General features: G+C 33.7%; 1 pseudogene across 1 annotated transcript; it reads right to left on the bottom strand.

Annotated features, from left to right (window-relative positions):
• Positions 1-8,901: 8,901 nt before the first annotated feature.
• On the bottom strand, positions 8,902-12,151 carry LOC112281558 (linoleate 13S-lipoxygenase 3-1, chloroplastic-like; annotated as a pseudogene). Its single transcript, XR_016502763.1, has 6 exons — positions 11,953-12,151; positions 11,130-11,656; positions 10,774-10,881; positions 10,198-10,494; positions 9,598-9,864; positions 8,902-9,342 (listed from the first exon to the last, which is right to left on the bottom strand). The product of XR_016502763.1 is annotated as a linoleate 13S-lipoxygenase 3-1, chloroplastic-like (transcript).
• Between the last annotated feature and the right edge of the window lie 563 nt (positions 12,152-12,714).

Here is a 12,714-nt window from a genome sequence, read left to right as displayed (position 1 = left end):
AAGGCTTCATTCTTGCCTCCATATATACTATTTAATTAGAAGCTACATGCGGATGTTCTATAACATGTCCAATACATGTTGACTTTTTAAGACACATATCTTAACTTACAAGGTAAATTTTTTTGTAATTATATTAATGTGTAATATAGTAGGAAGGGTTCTGGTAGTTACTTCAGATTGAACCAATACATAAAAGAGAAGTAATTACCGTAGTCCTTTGATCACTAGGCATCTTAGCTATAAAAGAGCAAGATAAAGATAAGGCAATAGCAAACATTATTATGTTAGTGATGGATGCTATAATTCATCATATCACATAATGCAATAATCTATCAAAATTATAGAAGATCCTACACATAATATAAAAAAGACAATATGTGGTATATATTATGTAATTACTAAATAACTTCTACATTCTATAGATGCAAGAAGGAACATTAGTTGAAGAGTTTATACAATATATCAAAGAAACAACAATTCAACTTACGATGGTTGGCAAAAAAATCTAAGATATTAAATTAATCCATTTTATGCTTAATGTATTTTCACCAAGCTATGAAGGCTTTATACAAGTTGTCATAGGTGAAGAATAATCCTCAACCTTTGAAAATTATAGGAGGCTCTTGTATAAAGAATAATAACAAAAAATAAGTCTAGATGATTAAGGTGAAGTATTGATACTCAAAAATTTTAGATGATATCTAAAGAGTTAAAAGATTGATAGAAGACATGTGTACAAAGAATATTTTTAATAATAAGCATCAAAAAAACTTTTGAGTAACAATCAGTATATGGATTCACAAAGAAACAAGGAATATAATAATTATAACAAGTAGAAATACTTTTTCAAAAAGTGCCTCCAATCTATAAGAACCAAATAAACAAAATCAACAAAAGAGATCAAATAAATCTCACAATAGAAGCAACAAATAATACAAAGATTAAAAAAAATATAATAAAGAGGCTGAATTAGAATTCTTTGACATAAAAATATTGGTGCTCAACCTTAAACATATAAGAATACTAATATTTAGATAGATGTACTATTATCTATATCACTAGTATCAAGTCAAATCTACACACTATCTAAATTAACATGGCATATTTTGAAATTAGGTTAATAACAAGATATATGCAGAAAGTAAAAGAGAAAGGAACAACAGTGGTTAAATACAATAATTTGATAAAAACTTTTAAGAATACTATATGTGATAAGAATTAAGAAGAATCAATTATTGGTAGGAATAATTACCGATAAAAAGTGCATAATGATTCTCACATCAAATAGATGCTAAATTATAAAAAATCAAAAGCCAATAATAATAATAGCTAAAAGAATTTGTGATTTACTCATCTAATTATATTGCTTGTTTATATCCAATAAATCAACAATATCGTGTCAACTCAAAGCAAACCTTGCTAAGTAAGATAATACAACTCTATGGCAGAAAAGACTTAGATATCCAAACTTTGAAGCCTTCCATGGCTTTTTAATAAGTAGACATGTCAAAGGCATGCCATACATTCAATCAATTAAGCCATTTTTCTATAAATGCATCTAAATAAAATTGACAAAATTACCTGCATAAAAAGAAAGTACTCTCTACATAAAAAAATAAGCATCACTTGTTTCATATAGACCTATGCGGCTCCTTCTTGCAAACCTTGTAAAGAAGCTACATGTATTTTTTTACCATTATAGATAATTATATTAAGATGAGATGGGTATTTTGTATATAGGTTAAAGGTTCAATACTTAAAAAATTCAAAAGATTTCAAATCTATATAAAATGTGAGGGCCAACCTCCAATCAAAATTCTTCAAATAATCATAGGCAATGAATTCATGTCTAAATAATTTCTAGATTTCTACTACCAAATAAAGATCAAAAGAAAATTGACTATTCTATATATTCTACATCCAAATAAAGTGACAAACCTAATAAACAAAACTATTTTGAATTGGACTAGAATCATGGCAATAGAATCATTACAACTTCTCAATCTCTAGCCAAAAGAAGTTGCCACCATAATATACCTTATAAACATTACATCTACAAGATTAAATGGAAGAAAGATACTACTTCAAAAGTATACATTGAAATGTGCCATCTGAAGATTTTTAGATGTACAATGTGTTTGTATATTGTGAGTGTAATTTTTCACTCCTCAACCCAAGTTACAAGATAATCTCAATTAAGAGTTTCTTGTAATTGGTGGTATGAAGTGAAGTAAGCAAATAACAAGAATAAAGGAAGAAGAACCACAAAGTAATTGAAATAAATGATATGAAGCAATTACAACACCCAAAACTAAGTTATAGTTTGTTCACTATGTTTTCATCCAATAAAAAGTAAAATTGAAAAATAAAAATTATATTTTTAAATATTTAATTTTATTATCTTTCTAGTGACGTAAGAAACATATAAATCCAATTTACTACAAGTAAGTTATGAAGTTTTAAAGTTATGAAGTAAATAATTAAAAAGTGAAATGAAAATATTTTACCTCAAAGATAATTTGTTTATAGATCAAGGGTTTGAGCCTCACCAAGGCTCTCATGTAGTATATATGGGTGTCTAAAAGAGGCCACGAGGCCTTAGTCTTATCTTCCAAACTACCTTCAAGGTTCTATAATCTACATGGGACTTATGCATTGCCCTTCCTACAAGGACTACACTAGCTGCTGGTCCTATTTTCTACTAGAAGAACCAATATTTTTGTAATTTTGACCTCACCATGGAGTTCAAAAACACCCAATTAGCCCAGGAAACTTGCGTGGCCCTCAAATCTTGCTCCATTTCTTCATAAAGGCTTCCAAAGTGGTAAAACTCATTTTTACCAAGATCTTAAAAATTACTCTAAAAATTCCTAAAAAATTCTAAATAAAATTTAATTTTTTTATAATATTTAAATGATGCTAAAATTTATTTAAAGATATATTTTACTACCTTGATGATTTTTTATAATAATAAAAATTAATTTAAATCCACTATAAATCCTACTTTTTATATCAATAACTAAAATGACATGAGGTTCTTTCTCATGCTTCTTCTAAATACTAATATTTATAGTTTTTATAAGTAGTAAATATAGATAGAATACCAATATAAATATTGGTCCTAATAAATAATCCTTAATATTCAACAATAAAATAAAAATACTAAATCAAAGAGGATAATTGCCTCTAAGACTTACCAAGTCTCCATTTTCACCACTAACATTCTAATTTTCTATTTCTCTAAGGATTTCTACACTACTCACTATATATTATGATTTAAAGTATTCTAAATGCATATTTTTATCCTAAAATAATAAATAAATTTGATGACTCATACATATTTTGAAGAAAGAACATATAAAGATAGAATCAAGTGTTGTTTTATATATGATGGTAGACTATAATTCAACATCAAAAGACTACTAATTTTATTACTTCACAAAATGTAAGATCTTTATAATCAATGGTATAAGATTTAACAAGTTAGAAATGGCAATCATTATATATGCCAACATACAAATGCTACTGATTGAAATGACAACCATCATTTTGTAACTTAGAAATAAACAAGACAAAGTAGTATTAAGAAAGCATTATGATTAACATCACTCATACAAAAATAATGAAAAGCTACCAATACTGCAAAATCAAAAAAATTCAAATCTCATACTTGAGACAAATATAAAGACATCACTAGTATCTTACATTACCAAGAGCTTAAATTTTACTACTACCTCCATTATAACAAAAACTTCATGAAGGCACATACAATATCAACAAAGAACTGTACCAACTTGAATCTTCACTAGATTATGCAATACACCAATTAAGTCAATTAATTATGTTTTTATCTTCATTACCACATTAAAGCTGAAAATTTTCAAAATAAAAAATTAACACCCATGATTGCACAAAACAATAACAAAGGAATATGAATTCCTAGTTTTGAATGGAACTTAGGTCCTAAAATAATTATTAGAAGGAAAATATATAATGACAATTAAATGGGTATTTTGTACAAAAGCTCCAGCTAATAAACAAGAAAAAATCTAGAAACTTGCATCATTGCCAAGAATTTTAGTAGCAGCGTCGCATTGATTTTAACAAGGCTTTCTCTCTAATAGTGAAGTAAATGATAATATGCATCATTGCCATAATAACAGCTTTTCAAGAATAAAAATTGAAGCATTTGGATATCAAGGTAACATACTTGAATGGCACTATTATAAAAGAAGTTTTTATGATCCAATTATAGGGCTTCATCAAATTAAGGAGTGAATACTTAGTTTATAGATTGTAAAAAATTATCTATAGATTGAAACAATCTAGTAGGGCATTGTGCTTAAACATTGATGTTTTTCTACAAAGCATTAGCCTCATATAGAGTGAGTATGACCATAATTTGTATATTGAGACAACTAGCAATAAACAAAATATTATACTTAGATTAATTATGAATGATAATATATTCATAAGTAACGTAATTGAAAAACTCAAAAACCTTAAGATCTCTTTACAAGCAAAATATCAAATGTTTGTTCTTGGCATGCTCTTATTCTATATAGGGCTAAAATTCTAGTATAATGGCAAGAGAATCTTTGTCTCTCAAGAATGTTATACTAAGCAAGTCCTCTACAAGTTTGGTATGTAAATGTACAATCTCTTATTTACATTGATGAAAGATAGAACCAAGCTCCAACAACAAATAGATTCATCATGAATCAATACGCATGCATATCAAAGTTTGGTAGATTATGTAATCTTTTTAACTCACTTCCATTCCAACATTTCCTATTCTATCTTAATTCTAAGTAGATTTATGATTCCTTTGCTCTTGGTTCACATAAATGGTGCCAAAAAGGTATTGTAATACTTTTGAGGAACAATAAAGCTTAAGATTTTCTTTTTGAGGATCAATAAATAAGATATTGTCATATTATAACACAACTATATAGTGAAAGATAATAATATAGATCTTATTATAGAAGAGCTAAGTTAAAAGATAAAGTAGAAAAATATAGATAAAAGATAAGAAGGTATTAAAATTTTTAGTAGTAATTCTATTTTTTTAGAAAAGTGGCTTCTACTTACTTTGCAAGATCATAAATAAGGCAGAATAAGATAGATTAGAAAAACAAAAGATTTAAGCATATGTAGGAAGGAGTTAGGAGTTGATTTTAGCAAAAATTACTTAAAAAAATTAGATATTGATATCCAAAGACGGTCGGTTATGAACCTGAGTTGAAAATAGACCTTGAGAACAAAATCAAGCCTCAAAGGAAATTTTGGGATTCTTTGGTTGATCAAAGAATGGAATTAGAGAGCAGACTTGATATAATTTTTATAGGCATTGAATTTGAGGATTTTGATTAGATAATGACTTTGTAAGAGTTTTGCAAAGTCGATGTTGTTTTTAATAACTCTAGTTTTTGGAAAATAAAATAGGATTGACGTTTTGGGCAATTTCATGAGTTTAGTAATACATCTATAGGTGATATTTTTTAAGTTTGTGGGTATAGTTGTACTTGATTTGTGCTATGAAATTCGATTTGATTGAATGGTTAGATTGAAAAGCATGAAGTTTTTTGTGGATTATGGTCTATGAATTCTGGGTTTTGAGGACCAGTGAGATTTTCTTAGATATTTGTCAATCCACTAATTAGATTGAGACAAAAATTTTTACAAAGATAGTCAGCTTGATTTCTAATAAGTATATAAAGTTTGGAAGAAAAGTATTAGTTCAATTAAGAGTAATTAGTTCTAGGAGATTAGCATCAAGATTGGAGAAGGAAGCTGGCTGATACTTGAGTACATTTTTGAGATTATTATCTATTTGGTAATTTCGATCTTTTTCAATTATTTTTGTACTTATTCTTAACTTAATTATTGAAGAATTTGAAGGATTCAGTTAGGATTTAGATTTTGGTTAGACTTAAGATTTGATTAGAGTTAAGATTTGGTTTGATTTAGGATTTGGTTTGGATTTCTTTAGAATTTCTTTAGGATTTCATTAGGATTTCTTTAGGATTTTTCTTTATGGTTTCTTTAAGGTTTTTTTAGGATTCTTTTAAGATTCTTTGAAGGTTCTTTTAAATTTCTTTAGGATTTCTTTAGGGTTCTTTAGATTTCTTTAAGATTTCTTAATATTTATTTTATAATTTATTTTAAAAATAAAAATAAAATAATAATAATAATAATAATAATAATAATAATAATAATAATAATTGGATTTAATTTATTCTTAATTATGTTTGTTAAGCTTCTATAGAAATTTGTATATGATTTTATTAGAGTGGTTAGGATTTATTTTTGAAAGTTCCTTTTATCTTCCACAGCCAAATGTCCAATGTATTTTCAAGCAAGACTTCATGTAATACGACAACATATAAGCTATTTTTAATTTGGACTAGGCATGCAACCTTGATGGATGGAAATTCACATCTGAAATATTGCTGAAACTTAAAAATGCATTGGTTTAATAGAAAAGCAAGCTCAAATCTACCATTGCAATATTTATAACAAAGACAAAGTATTGTGCTTTTATAGAAGCAACACAAAAAATAACATATGTGCAAGAATTGATTAAGGATTTAGCCATTCTATTGAAAAGACCAACTCTACTCTGTTGAAATAATTTAGAAGCTATGAAACTTGTTAAAAATCTAATCTTGTATTCATGCACCAAGTATATAAAATTGCAACATCATTTTATCAGAGAAAAAACAAAAATTGGCAATATCAAAGTGATTTTTACATCCACAAATCTGCAAGAGGTGAACATCTTCACTAAGTTCATAGGATAAACAAAGTTTGTTTATACAGCAACCAAGATAAGACTAAAAATTCTAAATAGAAGAAAGACTTTGAATCTCCAACTAAGATAGATCTTCCCTTGATGTTGTATTATGTGTATTTTTGCTTAAGAATGCATTGGCACATAGGTGTGGAAGGTAAATAGAAAAGCAACAACAATCCTATCAAATCTAATAGAGTCTTAAACAAACTTTAACTAATTCTTCTTAATCCTAATCAAATTTTAACTAATTCAAACTAAATTTAAAAGAGATTAGAAAGAAACAGAAAGAATTCATAAATTAATTTCAAAGAAAAATAACGAAGAAATCTTTAAAAAAATATAAAAATAAACCTTAAAAAAATATTAAAAATAAAAAAATTTAAAGAAATAATAGATAATCTTTAAAAATATTAAAAACAAAAATCTTAAATAAATCCTAAATAAATCCTAAATCAAATTTGAATTAAAATTTTAATTGAATCCTATTGAATTTTATTCAAATCCTAGTTGAAATCCTAATTAAAATCCTAATTAAAACCTTAATGAATCTTAATAAAATTTTAGATCAAATCCTACTAAAATCCTAATAAAATCTTAGTAAAATTTTAATCAAATCTTAGACAAATACTAATCAAATCCTATTCATATCTTAATCAAATTTTAGTCAAATACTAATCAAACCTAGACAAAATCCTAAATTCTAATCAAATCCTAAATAAATCTTAAATCCTAATTAAATCCTAAAAAACCTTAATCAATTGATAATTAAATATTAAATCTTAAACAAAACTCTTAATAATCCTATAGCAAATAAAAAATTTAATAATTAATGATTAAATTATTGATTTTGACTCAAACTTTGCATACCTTGAAACATCTAAGTTAGCAACAAGCATAAAAAAAATTCGAAGTAGATTGCACATATTAATAGCAAGAAAAGCTCTCCAAACCTCTCAATTGTTGGCTGCCTTCCTTCTATGTCTTGAACATTGATCTTTCAATACAAATTTCTCCTTGTTGAGTCATTTAAATGCTCTACAATTTGAGTTGTATATAGATATTTTAGATTGAATTTCTCTCACCAATTTTTGCTTCAATCAAACTAGTAGATATTGTCATATTGCAAAATCCTTCTTTGATCCAAAATTTTAATTATCTAAGACCATAACCTACAAAAATTCTTATACATTTCAATTTATTTGCTTGATTGATTTCAAATTTCTCACACACATTCACAAAAATTACAAAAAAAAAATTCTTATTTTTTACTTATAAATATGCTACAAAAATTTTAAAATCCTAAAATTTATAAATTATTTTATTTTCAAAATCCAAATCCACCGAGTACATCATTAACTTTGAAAATTCTCCAAAATCTCAATATTAATCCAAATAATATAAAACCAACACTCAAAAATCTCTTCTCAAGTTTAATTTCAAATTCTATTCTTTGATTTACAAAAGAACCCTATAATTGCCCTAGGTACATGGTTTTATGCCTTAGAATCTGATTTTGATTTAAGTTGATAACTAGTCCTCTTTGGATATTAAGTATTGATAATTTGAGGTAATTTTTGCTTTAACCTATAGTTAATTCTCTCTTAAACATGCCTATATCAATTTCTTATCTCATTTACTTTGATATGGCTCTACAAAGTAAATAGAAGTCCCTTCTACAAAAGGTAATATTAAGACTATTTTTTTATGATCTTTTTTTATCATTTATTGTTATTTTTCTATTACATCTTCCTATTAGGCTCTTCTATTATAACATCCATACTTTTATTTTTCACTATATAATCATGTTACCATACAACACCAAATACGGCTCCTGCATTGAATCATTAACCACCTTCCTATCAGGTGGTTAAAACCTTCATCCCTTCCAAAGTAGCTACCTTCATCACTTCCAAAATTCTTCTAAAAAGCTCAGATCCTCTCTGAGAAGCTATCTAAAGGCCGCTACATTTTGTTGATACCTCACATTTGTAGGTATCGTATCATCTCTCATCTTCCAAGTATAGCAAGCATGGCTGACAACATCGAGTTTCATGAAGTCTACAATGCACCAATGAAGTGTTGAATTAATCTCCTCATATCACCGCCTACTTACCCGCCTCAACCAAAGGATCCCGAAGCAACCTCTGGAATTCGGGATCACTTGGCTGAGTTTCCGGGCAAGGCAGGGCTGGTTCGGAACGTAGCCGGTGAAATCATACTGCCCAAAATTCACCGCTGCGTGATGCCCCGAGGCGATCCAAATTTTGGTCGTCAACATCCGGACCAAGCTCTCTGGGCTATCCATCGTTGGCCACCAGCCCTCGTCCTTCTTATCCACGTGATCTTTCGTGCGAACCTCCATCCACCATCCCTGCAGCTCTTCATCTTCCAGGATGCAATCGTTGTTGGGGTAGTACAAAGTTACGTAATCGCGTATCCATTCTTCTGTGCTAGACCACACCAGAAGCCCGTCCGCAGCGTAGGGGTAGTCCTCTATCCGGAGTCGCACGGCACAAGGAGCACTATCATTCCGTTCGGCCATTCCTCTGATCAGTTAGTATCAGACTAAGTTTGACTTCCAGAATACCTACTTTCTTTACCTCCTGACGATAGAAGGTTGCGACAGGCTCTGTGAGGCTTCAGATCATACCTATTACGCTGTAATGCAACGACTTGTGTCCCATCATCTCATATTGCGCAACAAGTCGGCAAACGTTGAGAACCACCCTGCATCCATCTGGACAGAGGGGTGCCAGCATGAAGTTCCAAATTCAATTCCGAGCCTCAGAATGCACACATACCTTCTGATCAAATCTTCAGGAAGGGCCTCCATGTCGAACCGCCACATCGCTTTGTATGTCACGGCGCTTATCTCCAGCGCGTACACTCCCGGTGTGAAGATTCTCTCAATCACCCCGTCCGCCGTGATGAGAGATTGTCTAGCAGCTGCATTAATTTCCATAGAGTACCGGAGGTGAGGATGAAGGAGTTTTGAAATAGGATGCAGTGCACTCATCTGTCTGTAAGTCGCAATGATGTAAGGCTCTGTGCACGCTTGGGTTCGCAACCTGTCCAGCAAATACCCCTCTCAATATTTTGGCAATGATATGTTGTTACAATCTTCTGAAGCCCCGATCACCGCATCAAATGCTCTCAAATTCACGAAATCTCATATCCTGAATAATCAAGTCTACCTAGCAGACAGAAAGATCTCGAAAGATCAATGTGTTCCCGGCACAGTGTTCTGACCGATAGAATAAGTGGCACACAAACATGAGTGTGGACGTTGCCATGCAAACCTTCAGGTTGATTCCCAGTCCCGATTATGTTTGTTTTCCTCAACTTTCTGACCATAGATGAAAGTCGAACAAGAATGGATAACGTCAGTGGCAGCGGCTTACCAATGGCTGACGAGCTGGTGGTTGCCGGAGTCGGTAGTGCAGAAATGTACTTTGGCAAGCTGTCAGAGCCAGAACCCAGTGGCCTCTTGTCCGGGCTTAAAGACACGTTTGCTTGCAGGTGCTCCTTCGGAAGGCGGCAAACTGAGCTCAATTGCAATGGGCTTCAAAACTCCGGCTTCATTCAAGGAGAACAGGGCACGTGGCGCATAAATCTTGCGGCCTAGTAGGTTGTTGTTTCTTTTAAGGCATAAATATGTCATGGTAGTCGACGATATACAGTCTTTTGGCGTCCACAGCCTGGCACAAGCTAGGGTCAAGTGAGGTTAGGAACAGAACGCATAGCTAAAAAGCAAACTCTGGGAATCGGTAGGAGGCTACAACACAGCCTGCTGCACTTCGCAACGCTAAACCAACAACTTAGCCACCACCGTCTCTCTCGTACCACACGTTCTCTGCGTTGTACCTCTAGATCCGTCGTTTCGCCACTTCAACTAATTGTTAGTCCATTTGTCACAGGTTTAACCCACTTCTCTGGCTACCAGCTTATGCTTCTTCTCGGTAAATGAGAAAGTTCACCTCAACGGCTGTCAAGCCCTCCAGCATTCTCTCAATGACCTTCGCTGTGATCACCGACTCCTGCGGACCGAATTCTGCCTCCGAAGGTGTGCTCCGAGGAGGAAACTCCTTCGCACGACGTAAAGGAATTAGTAAATCATGGCGGCAACTGAATTCCCGCCATGATATATAATTAGAACCAGGGGAACCAGCATCCGCCTACACGGCATCACTGTGTTCCGGCATCCTAGCTCCGCATTGGACATGGGTGAAGTCGTTTTACTTCAAACAGCCACATCACGATCGAAAATTGCGTATTCACTCAAGTCATACAAATGGCCTCCATGTACGGACCCACAAGCACAACTCTGGCTCACCTCGACGCAGGAGATGGCCACAGGATTCACACCAGCCAAGGTCTGACGGGCGAATTCGCCATCGCGTGTCCACGCGAATCTATCCCTCGACAGAACCTTGGGTAGAGGGTACTTGAGCAGACTTTTCGGGGACGTGGCCGTTCGTGACAGTTCCTTGAAATATTCCGGGATTGGAAGGGCATCCAAAGCGCGGATTCTCTCCCTCGCCTGCTCTGGGGTTTCCTCCTCTCCGGCATCCAGGCCTGCCACCAATGTGGCCTGGTTATAATTTCTCGCAGCTTTCTCCCGTGTTCACTCATCTGCGGTGTCTATCCCCTTCTGGTACAATAGGTCTATATCTCGAAATGTATCTAATTCCCCCGGCGTCTCGTCCTTGCGGAAGTGATCCCTCAATGATGGCATCATTTTGTGCGTCAGACCCTGCAGCTGATTGGCAACAGAATTTGTCTTCTTGATGGGCTCAAATCTCTCATCACGGGGTACGTACACTGCTTCTCCTTTCTCCACCTTTTCCTCTTTCGTTGGGTCTGCAGTGTCATGTCACCTGCCATTGCATCAGATTCCTCCATCTCCGACCATTACTGATTATGCTATCCAGCGTCACAATATCGAACCAGAGAGCACCTCCAAAATCTTTAAACAAACTACACTGCCTCATGTCACGAATGCATTTCTGGATTCTCGTGCTCATCTTCATCTCAAACATTCATCTACCCACATGTTTCAATTTCTAGTGCTCCGCATGTATCATCACCACGACAGATGCAGTCCTTCTAACATCGGAATGAAAAGTGACGGATGAGTGGGTGTGGTGTATGGGTACCAGTTTTTCTCGGAGGACAGCCGGTGCGCACTCGGCGGGGGTATATGAATTCCCCGCCACCAAGAACTGGGCGGCTTAACTCAGGGGCCTTGTCGGAGTCACCAAGGTTACCTGGATTGGTGACTCCGACAAGATTTTGAGTCACCAAGGTTACCCTGGATTTTGAGGTTCCATCAGGCTGCAATGTTTTGTGGAGGGTTCAAAGGGCCATCTCAAATACGAAAGCTCAAAAGAACCACTTGAGGTGCTTCACTTGTGTCCAATTCTTCACTGACGACCTGGAGACGGACTTTCCTGTTTCCAATCAAATCCGCCCACACGTCCGATACGTTCTCTGTTGCCTCTTCCGCAGTCAGCTGCGGCTTCCTCACCACTTTTACAACCGCCGGCACGGATGTGTACCCTGGCGGCACAAAACCCCTGGTCTGGCCGCTGGTAGTGGTAGTGGTAGTGGTGGGATTAGTGGTTGAGTCAGTTACTCTGCTCACGGTAATGCTTGTATAGCGCCAGCTGCATTTTCTAGTTTGCGGCACCGACACTTTCAAGAAAGAACCCAATTCATCCTGCTTCAGAGAACGGGACACCCTGCTCGACTTGTTCAGAGCTGTGTAGCTCGAGCCGGTCACCGTCACTTGAGCCATGGCCGCCAGCCGCAATTTAAAGTAGCTAGATTCCTGCTACGAAGCTAACGCAATTCAGTGTTCAGCTTCACATCGCGTCAGCGAATAATGCAAGGACTACGTAATCATCTATCTGGAGCAC

Source organism: Physcomitrium patens, chromosome 4, assembly GCF_059467195.1.
Source record: "Physcomitrium patens ecotype Gransden chromosome 4, ASM5946719v1, whole genome shotgun sequence".
Lineage (NCBI taxonomy): Eukaryota > Viridiplantae > Streptophyta > Bryopsida > Funariales > Funariaceae > Physcomitrium > Physcomitrium patens.
Note: the sequence above shows the minus strand (reverse complement) of the source record. Positions and strands in the feature narration are given on the sequence as shown.